The sequence below is a fragment of the Urocitellus parryii genome, chromosome 3 (genome assembly GCF_045843805.1).
Source record: "Urocitellus parryii isolate mUroPar1 chromosome 3, mUroPar1.hap1, whole genome shotgun sequence".
Lineage (NCBI taxonomy): Eukaryota > Metazoa > Chordata > Mammalia > Rodentia > Sciuridae > Urocitellus > Urocitellus parryii.
In genome coordinates, this window is record NC_135533.1 from 186,463,337 (window position 1) to 186,471,367 (window position 8,031).

Genomic DNA, 8,031 nt, shown 5'->3' on the forward strand with positions numbered 1-8,031 from the left:
ATGGAGGAAGAATATTCTAGGTAGAAGAGGAACATGGGCATAGATTTCCATGGTGAGGCATCCTGGGAAGCAGAAGGAAGGACTTGATATTGCTGGCAGATATGGTGTGTAGGATGGAGATATGACTGGGGATTGGTGTGTGGAGGGTAAACTATAAGAGAGAACACCAGGCTGGCATGAGTGCGAGAACCTTGGATGTCCTTTTGAGATCATACGATAAAATACCAAAGAAAAGATGACCAATAAATAATAGAAATTTATTTCTTACAGTTCTGGAGACTAGGAAGTCAAAGATTGAAGCCCCTATAGATTCCATGTCTGGTGAGGGCCCATTTCCTAGTTCATAGATGGCATTTTCTTAGTCCTCATGCAGTCAAGGGTGAATGAGCTCTTTGGGGTCCTTTTCATAAGGGCCTTGTCTTTATCTGTTCAAGTGGCTATAACATAATGCCATATATTGAATGGCTTATAAGCAATAGTGATTTCTCTCTTACAGTATTAGAGGCTGAAATATCTAAGATCAAAGCTGTGGCAAATTGTGTGTCGGATACGAGCCCTCTTCCTCCAAGATTGTGCATCCTATTCGTGTGGAAGGAGCTAACTCTTTGAGGGCTGTTTTAGAGGGGAACTGATCTCATTGATAAAGAATCTGCCCTCAAAGACCCAATTGTATGATCCTATCACCTTCAGAGTTAGGACTTCAACATGAGAATGGGAGTGGGGTATCAATGGTCAATTGACAAGGAGTTTGTACTTATTCGTAAAAAATGATGAGAAATCATTGAAGTGGTACCTACGACATCTTCAGGTTAGTGTTTTAGAAAAACCTGTCAGAAATAGAAAGAGGGATGGGATATTAGTGACCTAAGAGGTAGATTGTTAAATTTCAAATTGTTGGAGGAATCTAGTTGAGGAATGAGAATGTCATGAATGCCACAATTAAGATGGTCTAGACAGAGGGTAGAGAAGTTGCATTTGAGAGTCTTGAAAATTATGAAGGACTAATGGGACATGGTGGCTGAATGGAGTAAGAGAGAGTCAAGGATGAGTTTATTTTTTATTTTTTTATTTATTTATTTTTTTTGGTAACAGGGATTGAACTCGGGTTACTTGACCACTGAGCCACATCCCCAGCCCTATTCTGTATTTTATTTAGAGACAGGGTCTCACTGAGTGGCTTAGCGCCTTGTTTTTACTGAGTCTGGCTTTGAAGTCATGATCCTCTTGACTCAGCCTCCTGAGCAGCTGGGATTACAGGCATGCACCACTGTGCCTGACTAAAGATGATTTATAAATAGTTAGTTTGGGGTTGGGTTTGTGGCTCAGCTGTAGAGTGTTTGCCTAACATGGGAGAGGCCCTGGGTTCGATACTCAGCAGCACATAAAAATAAATAAATAAGTAAAATAAAGGTACTGTAAAACAAAAAGTTGATTTGTTCAACTGGTGCCATGCATGGGAACTGAGGACAGTGGAAGTAAAGCATGTTAACTTTGTGTGCCTCATTTCCCTTATGGATGAAGTGAGAAATAATCCCTCCAATTCTCATCTTGCAGCTTTATTATTAAGACCAAATGAGGTAAAGCCTTTCAACATGTTTTTAAAATCATAAAACGATTTTGCAAATTACTTTATGATTAGTTTATATTTTGAAGACTTTAAGATTCCAAAAAAATGGAAATTATTAAGAAGTATGTAACTGTGGGCAAAAACATGTTTTTCAAAAACTCAAACTCATCTTTTCAGATGGCAAGAAACATGTACATATAATTCAGGTTCTACTTTTCTCTTCCTTTATTCCATCCTGCACCCTGATTTAATAATGCATTATTCCCAAGGAAAAACTTTAGTTCTAAGTCTGGTGGTTCAAATTGAGACCCTTCTGCCTCCTGAGCAAGGTTTATCAGTGACATTGCCACCTTCACTCCGGGGACACAATTGCTCACCACCCCACCAGGTGTACACGTATACAGGGAATGAACTTGGAAATCCCTGTTTAAGATCTTGGGTACCACATCATTCATCTCCATATGGAAAGTGGGAATAATTATATCTATTTCATAGGAATGTTGGTAGATGAAATTAATCACACAGGTGACATGTGCAAGTTATGATGTACTATATACCTGGAAAAGAGTAGGCACTCAATAGCACTTTTATTATTTCATTTTCCAGTCTAAATTCTCTAAAGAGAGATACATCTTGTTCTTAGAAATCTTTTCCTGCACTCCAGCTGTATAGATTTCTCAAGATGCCAATGGAATTTGATCTCTGCATTAGAGGTTCCTGTGTCTCCAGACCACCTGGTTTTCCCTACTCAACCCCACCCCATCTTTATAAATTTCTGTAATACTTGTGGTCTGTCTCACAACATCTAATGCTGGAATTTTGAACTCTCTGCTCTCTGTCATTTTGTCTCTCTAAAATAGACCCAACCGTTCCTCAGGTGACTGTATCTAGCACAGTATAGCACACACATCAGAAGACAAAAACGAATGAGATGACCTGAAAATCAACACATTTTGCCTTCAAAATAGTCAACATTTCTTCTTTGGGAGCCTCATTAAAGTTCTTACTTCCCAGTCCTTTCTTTGTATATCAAAATCAATTTTCATGTTGTAAAGGAAGAAAGACAGTGAAAAACTGAGTTGGAAGATAAAACATTTCTTAGCTTGAACCTCAAAACTGAGGAGAATGTTGGTTTTAGAACATTTTGATTTCTTGGGTTTATTTTCTTTCTTTCTCTGTCAGCTCAAAAATTGCAATAATAATTGTATTGTTCCCTAAATGTCCTAGTTACAACAAAATCCAAGATGATGTCATCTAACTATTTTGTAGGAAAAAGTTCATAAAGCATTCTTGCTTTCTTGATAAGAATGCAGATCACCTCGCAGCTGAAGGAAAATCAGCCTCAGGCGTGGAGATCTTGGCCAGACTACAGCTGAAAGTCTTCCACCAAGTGCCGGGAGCAGCATGTAGCCTAAGCGCTGAGAAGTTGCTTAAGATGGAAGTGATTTATGTAGCAATTCTTTAATTTCATTTTAAAATTCTATTCATGGAAGTTAAAGATTGTATAATTTTGGGAAAAAAAAACCTCCAACGGCATCCACTAGATTATGAATTCTTGATACTTTTAATCCGGGCAAATTTAATTAACCTCTTCATCTTTGGTTTTGTATATATTAAATGGGAATAAAAATTTTTCTTACCAAACAAATATAGGTAGGTGTTTGGAAATATAGTTAGCTGTGTGTAGGTATTTGGAAAGCCATGGTAATAAAACAACATTCTATCTCTTAGCTCTTGGAGCCATTGGAAAGGACTTATAAGTGATTTGGAAACTCTTCTAACTTTATTCCAAAGTATAATTTTAAAGAATTTTAAGCACTACTAGCATGTCACAGATTTATTTAACTCATTAGTGAGGGAACCAGGAGGATGTTAGAGCTGGTTCAAAGAGAATTTGAAAAAAGTGGATATATATAGGTTCTGAAAGAAAGACTGAAGGATTGAAGTTGTTGAATTTAGATTACTAAAAAAAAAAAAAAAATTGTTCACCTTCAAAGGAAAATAAAAATCGTGATTTTTTGGCTTTGCCATTTCTCCTGTTTAGACATCATTTGCATGTTTATCAGACAAAATCTAAAGTCAACATATTTCTTCACAGTTTATAAATCCTAAATATGGTGAGTAGCTACACAAAGGCACATTCTCCTACAAAAACTGAAGAATCCCAGGCGAGACCTGTTAGTATACCTATTATATTGAAAGTAAGTGTAACCTCTATTTTCTTATCTTTTTTCAAGTTTTGGATATATATTTTAATATTGCCTTCTCTTTTCTGAATTTTTCATCCTGTTTGATGCCTTCCGTTCTTCTTTGTCTTGGTAGGTCTATCTGTCCCTAACTCTTTTCTGTCCACTGTGTATTGCCCAATTATATCCTCTGGCCTTTCCTTTTTCTGCTTCCTTTTCAGATCATTATTTGAATCTCCTTTAGTTCTTATGCTAAAAAACTGACTTACACTAAATTGGCTGTGCACTCTATTAGTTTCCCATTAGTATTAAGGACAGACAGGATTTCTAGTCCCTTCCCAGTATCTCTGTGTGGAATAAGGAAAGCAAGTCTCAAGCAGAGTTCTATGCATCTTAAATCTAAAGCAAATAGGCACAAGGTGCTACAAACTCAATGAAGTCCTGGGTCTCTCCTTTGGTCTGCTCTAAATTCACCTTGTGAAAGTTCCATTTAAAGTAAATGTGTACTTTCCTCTGTGCCATAAATTTTCAAACCATGTTCCTTTTTTAGCATCAAGTGGTCAACAATCTTCTAAACATGCATCTTAGAATTAATTATGGAGCCATTACTAAGGGTGGCAGGTGTGTTGGATTTCTGTTTATGCCATATTCCTGTCCTAGTACCTTTTTTTTTTTGGGGGGGGGTACCAGGAATTGAACCCGGGGAATGGGGTGGGGGGGTGATTAACCATTGAACCATATCCTCAGTTCTTTTTTATTTTTATTTTGAGACAGCATCTCACTAAGTTACTTAGGGCCTTGTTAATTTTCTGAGGCTGGTTTTGAACTTGCAATCTTTCTGCCTCAGCCTCTCGAGCTGCTAGAATTACAGGTGTGTACCACCTCACCCAACCTGTCCTTATATATTGAATGTCATTGTGTTCTTCAGTGAAGGTCCATATCTAACATTCATTATACTTACTAACAAGCTACTGATTTCATCAGTAAAAATCAATTTAAATCCAGTACATTGGTTGACAAACATCTGGTATTAATCTAAGAGAGTTAGATGAAGCCTGGCAGATGTCACCTCTGATGTGTGATCTTCTGAATAAATGTCAACTCACCACCTCTGGAGTGTCCTGCTAAGTAGAGAAACAGTCCTCCCCTAGAGGTGCCACATGCATTCGTATTACACAACTTAGGCTGGAAGTAGTTTAAAAATAAAATACAATCTACACTGCAAGCTGGGATCCATCTGTAACGTCTTCATGAAGCTGTCACAACCTGTTGCTCTCTGTAGAAGGTAGAGTTGACGCGGTACAGGGTGGAAGTTCCCTATCTCTAAGCTCTGGAAGCTGGGGTAGTAGCAAAAAACTTCTTTGGGAATAGAGATCCTAGTCATCTTGGCCATGGAGAATTAAGCAAGGAAAATGCTGGTGCCTCTGGACTTTGCTGTGGAGGGTTGGGGTGTGGCAAAGAATGAGACCCCACAAACTACAGTCATGGCAATTGTTAGAAACTGAGAAAATATGGGGCAGAAAAGTGAAAGAACTTGAGTTATAAAGAAAAAAGAAAATATTTTTACATTGCTAATTTCTTTTGGGTGCTAGTGCCTGTCAGATCTTGCAGGAAAAAAAGACCAAAAGCAAGTCTGGTTTAAATTCAGTTGTATTTGTGTCAGGTTTTATATTATGATAAAATTTTAGCCTCTTTACAAGGAGGTTAAATCCCTTGTTGATACTAAGTGAATTTAGTTTCTCCAGGATGAGCAAGATGAGACAAAAACATGACCCATTTTTTTTTCTCCTCAGAGTTCAAGTTCTTGCTATATATATATATATATACATATATATATATATATATATATATATTTTTTTTTTTTTTCCTTTCCCCTCTACCATAGGAAGTTTTCTCTCAGACAGAAGTGCAGAAGAGATGCTCTTGCTGCTTGGGGAGTAGAAAGATCCATGGCTCCCTCCAACACAAAAGACCCTGGATTATTTTAGGTAAAGAAAGCAGCCTAGAGTGATCAGTAGGCAGTATGCCTGTTATGCCCTGGCTGGAGCCCTTACCTATTTGTAACAATATAATTTCATTTGCTCTTGGAGATACCACTTTATGTTCCCTGTGTCAGACTAACTCAGAAATATGTCCACCAGGCAAGACACTCGCCATCACTCCTCACAGTCTACACTGCACGTAGCCCAGTGGCAGAAGGTAAAATTGAAGAGTTGAAATGAAGGTAACACAGCAGTGGCTGAAACTCCCAAAATTTGTGGCTATGAAATTTCTGAATCCGTGCATTACTCTGACCCATATGTGAGGACTTACCTTGTAGAATTGAGAACACAGTTGAATTCCTTCAATAAGTGCTCCAGTTTTAGAATCTTTTTTTTTTTTTCTCCCGGTGTGGATGGTAGAGTGTCTATTTTTTGTGTGTTTAACTTTGCCTGCTTTTCATATTACTTTATTCTACTTTTTTTTAAAAATCTTTCATTTCCTAAGTTATTTTTAATTTAGTTTTTTATAGACTTTAACATATACCCATGATTTTACTGTCAACATCATGAGCCCCCATGGATATTCCTTCCGGTCTTATAAAATCGTATTTTTGTCAGATTTACTGATTCCATTTCTTTTCAGGGCGAACCAGTATCATGAATATTATGTTCTTTATTCTCATGCATATCTTTATATTCTAATTCATGCTTTCACATCCACAAATGTTGAATATTTGTATGCAGGTTTTTAAAGTCATAACTACCTTATAGTTTTAGTTTGTATAATTTTGCCATAATGTATTTATCCATTAAACGTCTATTTAAGATGTTTCTAGTTCTCCACCCACAATAAACAATGTTACAAGGAACATTCCTATCCATGTTTCTGTGTAAGGGTTCTCTGGAGGATTGGACTAAAATGGAATTGCTAAGTTTTTCATACGAATATCTTCCACTTTACTAGATATAGCCAAATTGCCCTCCAAAGAGAAATGTGGAAATTCTTTATACATTCTAGGTACTAAAATATTGTCAGTTATGTGCACAACAAATATATTTTTCAGTCTGTGACTTGCCTTTTCATTGTATTCATACTGGGGTTTTTTCATATAATTTTAATTTTAATATATTCAAAGGTATCAAAATTTCCATTATGTTTTATGCATTTTGAATCTTGTTCTGAAAATCCTTTATCTTCTGGTTCTTTTGTGTGAGCCTACTTTATGGATGGCAGTATGTTACATGGGTACTATCTGCTTTATTTATTTATTTAAAAGAATATTCACAAATTTGCATGTCTTCCTTGTGCAGGGCCACACTCATTTTCTCTGTATTAATCCAAATTTAGTGTCTGTGCTGCAGGGAGCACCTACTTGGTTTAATCATGTTGACCCTGTTGTAAGACTAAGCTCCTTTAGTGACTCTTCCTGCCTGAATGTGTTAGTGACCAAGGCAGGTTTGACTGAAGCCTTGCTCTATGGCAGAGGAGTTCACATCTTCTGCTCTACATGGGACAAATCCACCCCTCTGGTGAGCTATTTCTGATTTATCTTTTTGTTAAATCTTGACCTGACCAGCACATTCTCCACCAGAATTAGCCTTGCTTTTTTCCCCCTTTGGAGAACAAAAATAACTCCTGTCTTTATTTCACAAAGAACTCCCCCACCTCTTTTGTTATAAAGCATGGGAAACAATTGACTTATAAATTAATAGGTGGAAAGCATATAAAAGTGTCGTTTCCATCCTGGTAGGTCCTACACTGAACGAAATTCTCATAACCATTCATTCAAATAACATTTATTGAGTACCAACTGAGTGCTCCATGTTGTGCAAGTCACTGAGTGAACAAACCATATCCAAGATGGAAAAGAGAGAGGATGAGAATCTGGGAAGACTTCTTCAAGGAGTGATGTTTAATAAGCATGGGAAGGCTGGGCATGGTGGCGCATGCCTGTGATCCCAGTGGCTTGGGAAGCTGAGATAGGAGGATTGCGAGTTCAAAGCCAGCCTCAGCTCAAGTGAGGCCCTGTCTCTAAATAAAATACAAAATAGGACTGGAGATGTGGCTCAGTGAACTCAGCCCCTGAGTTCAATCCCCAGTACCCCCACCCCAAGAAAAGAAGCATGGGAGAAAGAGGCACTAGTCATTTCCAGGTGGGAGGAAATTATTAACAGGAGTTTAATGGACAAATGGAAAACCAAATACAGTGAAAAAGAGCTTAGTACTTGAAAAACCAAAGCATGCCACTTACAGTTAAAAGGAAATAGAAAAGAAAGGATTTGGAATATAGATGGA

The 8,031-nt window shown here is 37.4% G+C and overlaps 1 non-coding gene across 1 annotated transcript; it reads right to left on the bottom strand.

The window, feature by feature from the left end:
• Positions 1–7,001: 7,001 nt before the first annotated feature.
• Positions 7,002–7,104, bottom strand: LOC113195334 (U6 spliceosomal RNA). Its single transcript, XR_003302386.1, has one exon. It is a non-coding gene; the product is annotated as a U6 spliceosomal RNA (small nuclear RNA).
• Between the last annotated feature and the right edge of the window lie 927 nt (positions 7,105–8,031).